At 53.6% G+C, this 3,211-nt stretch overlaps 1 long non-coding RNA gene across 2 annotated transcripts in view; it reads left to right on the forward strand.

The window, feature by feature from the left end:
- The window catches only part of LOC121011168 (uncharacterized), a 192,966-nt gene that overhangs the window by 126,667 nt on the left and 63,088 nt on the right, over positions 1-3,211 (forward strand). For both annotated transcript variants that reach the window (XR_005781524.1, XR_005781523.1), the window contains one exon: positions 3,062-3,154. This is a non-coding gene — a long non-coding RNA (uncharacterized LOC121011168). The remainder of the gene's footprint in view (positions 1-3,061; positions 3,155-3,211) is intronic.

The following is a 3,211-nucleotide window of genomic DNA, read 5'->3' on the forward strand; positions in this document are numbered from 1 at the left end:
GCCATTGCCATATCAGGGCCCTCAAAAACCGTCCCCAAGGCAATGGCCAGGAACTGCACACCTCCTGTTTCTGGTTTTTACAACTCTGGGCAGATTTGCAGAAGGTCTGCTCCTGTCTCCCTGGGCCAGTCTGCCCTGGGTCTGATCCCACTAAGGACACCCCCACTCGCCAGGGGACGAACGCTGCAGGGACTGGTCAAATTCCAGGGCCCTTGTTGGGCCACGGGGCTCACGTGGAGATACCGGTCCACGCTCAGGTGCAGTGCTCTCGTTTATCACCTTTCTCTGCCCGTCTCCTGAGATTAGAGTGACACAGAGCTGGCTCTGCACCCTGAGGGCAGGCTGGGCATCTTCCTCTTCTTTCTTTCCTGAGTGGGAGGCAAATAAGGAGAGGAAGACCTTGTTCTACTGCCTCTGGAAGAGTCCTCTCCATTTCTCTTGTCCCTCCCTCCTCATGGTCACCCAGCATGGGGCTTTCTCTGGCCTGACATGTCCTGGGCTCCAGCACTGGGGGCCCACGTGCTCTCTTGCTGCACACCCTCTCTCTCTTCTGCCCCAGGTGGGAAAGGGGACACCTTGCACCTTACCGGCCTGACACGTTCCAGGAGGAGGGTTTAGACCGAGGGAAACAGGCAGAACTGGCCTTTTTTTTTTTTTTTTTTTAATTTTTTAAAAGTTTATTTTGAGAGGGAGAGGAAGAAAGGGCACGTGCGAGCAGGGGAAGGGGCAGAGAGAGGGAGTTCCAAGCAGGCCCCACATGAGCACGAAGTCCAATTTGGGGCTCAGACCCACAAACCATAAGACCACGACCTGAGCCGAACTCGAGAGTCAGACGCTCGACTGGCTGAGCCACCCAGGTGCCCCACAGCTGGCCTTCTTAAAGCTGATTTCGGTTCAAGGTCATGTCCACCCAGAACTGGCTTGGGCAAACAGCCCCCCGAGTGGTCCGGCCTGTCTCCCTAGAGTCCTGTGTGAGGGTTGGGGCCACAGGCTTTGCTGATAGTAAAGGACCACTTTACCGATGTCAGCTGTGCAGATGTCGTCTTGCAGGGAGGCGGGAGGCCGGGCCAAGGCAGGAGAGAGGTGGGCCTGGGTCTCCAGGTCTGATGGCAGTGGTTTACAACTTCCATCCACAGGGTGTTCCCGGCATAGGCTTAACGAGGGGAAGAGGAATGACGTATTACGGTTCTCCTCCTATGGGGGTTTTGTCCAATAATGTTCACTTTGTTTCCATCCACCCCTGCCCAAGCCGCTGTGGGGAGATTTGTGCTTGGAATGAACTTAGTAAGATTTATGGACTTTATTAGTAACTTTGGACTGTAAATAAGTTTCTGTTGGTCTCTACCGCTCGTGCACGTGGCTGCAAAGACTTTCCCCCAACCTGCTGGGTATGCTTGAGGGGGCCTTGCTGGGGGAATGAAGAATGAGTCCTGGGCAGCCATCAGGAAGACAGGCGGCCTGCGACCCGAGTGGCTGACACGGAGCCATAGCAAGAGACGTGAAAGGCGGATGGGCGGTGGGATGGACACAATAAAATAACGTGAACAGAGAGAACGCAGAGGGCTAGCTTGACCCCCAAAACCTGCTCTCTCACTGCTCTACGGCACTCTCCAGGAGGTGACTCTGCCATCTCCTCTTGTAGCCAAGCCCGAAGACAGCCAAGTCACCTGCCCTGCCTGGCAGGGGCTGTCACATGGTGATGATTCACTACGTTAGCCATTTCTTCATTGTCACCACCCTTGGCTGGTTCCGATTCAGGAAGGACTTGTCTGTTCATACCATGTGACCTTTCAGCAGGGCTCAGGTCAGGGGTTTACAAACGGTTACTGAGCCACTAGGTAAGCGTCCGTGGAGATGGGCACAGGGGGCGGTAGACCAGTATGGGGTGTCCGAGCCTGAACAGGTGGGAGGCCATCTGTCTGGGAGCGGGGTGTTGGCTATGACAGGAGGAGGTTCTATGTAGAGGGGACTGTTCCAGTGCAAATGTGTTGAGGTTAGTGGGAGAGGCTAGAGAAAGAATGATGCTTAAGGGAAGGAGAGAAACTCGAACGAACCCCTAGAGGGTCTGGGAGTAGTGGCACATCCAGAGTTGACTTTTCTTTTTTTAATTATTTTTTTCAATGCTTATTTGTTTTTGAGAGAGAGAGAGAGACAGAGCGTGAGCGGGGGAGGGGCAGAGAGAGAGGGAGACACAGAATCGGAAGCAGACTCCAGGCTCTGAGCTGTCAGCACAGAGCCCGACGTGGGGCTCGAACCCATGAACCATGAGATCATGACCTGAGCCGAAGTGGGACACTTAACCGAGCCAGCCAGGCACCCCCAGATTTGACTTTTAAATACCAGACAAAGGAATCAGGCTTCTTGGAGAAACGGCAGATTCCAGGGCAGGAGCAGGAAAAGCACGAGATAAGCCTCGACCACCTCCTTGTGTCAGACAGTAAGCAGGTGGCCAAGGACAGATGGAGGGATGTGACACGGATGCAAAAGCTGGCCTGAAACGCTGCCCAGCAGCCAAATCTGGGACAATCCGACACCGAAAGAGGTAATGACGGCACCAGATTGTACAAAACGTTGAGTGAAACAGGAATCCATGGGTCCATACAGACAGAAATAAACATGTGGACCAATAAATAGGGACAGGAGAAAGCAGAATTGAAAGCTAATCCTAAGCAGTCGTCAGACAAACCCACCTGAAGAGATATTCTACCAAAGATCTGGCTTGTAGTCTTAATTTTTTTTTTTTTTTTTTACATTTTTATTTATTTTTGAGAGGCAGAGAGAGACAGAGTGTGAGTGGGGGAGGGCCACAGAGAGAGGGAGACACAGAATCCGAAGCAGGCGCCAGGGTCTGAGCTGTCAGCACAGAGCCCGACGCGGGGCTCAAACCCACGAACCGTGAGATCACTACCTGAGCCGAAGTTGGACACCCAACCAACTGAGCCGCTCAGGCGCCCTCTGGCCTGTAGTCTTAAAGAGAGACTCCTGCTGATTGGAGGAGACAAAAGAGATGTGGCAACTAAGTGCAATGTGTGATTCTGAACTGTGTCCTTTCACTGTGCAGCGTGGAGCTGGGACAACTGGCAAAACCCGACAAAGATGGAGAGATGAGATGGTCGCACTGGGTGAACCAGGCCAGTCACGGAGGACAAGCACGGTATGGCTCCACTTATACGAGGTTGTGGGGGTGGGGTGGGGGCCTGGAACTTCCTGT

This window comes from Herpailurus yagouaroundi, unplaced genomic scaffold, assembly GCF_014898765.1.
Source record: "Herpailurus yagouaroundi ecotype Mexico unplaced genomic scaffold, PumYag 29, whole genome shotgun sequence".
Taxonomy (NCBI): Eukaryota; Metazoa; Chordata; class Mammalia; order Carnivora; family Felidae; genus Herpailurus; species Herpailurus yagouaroundi.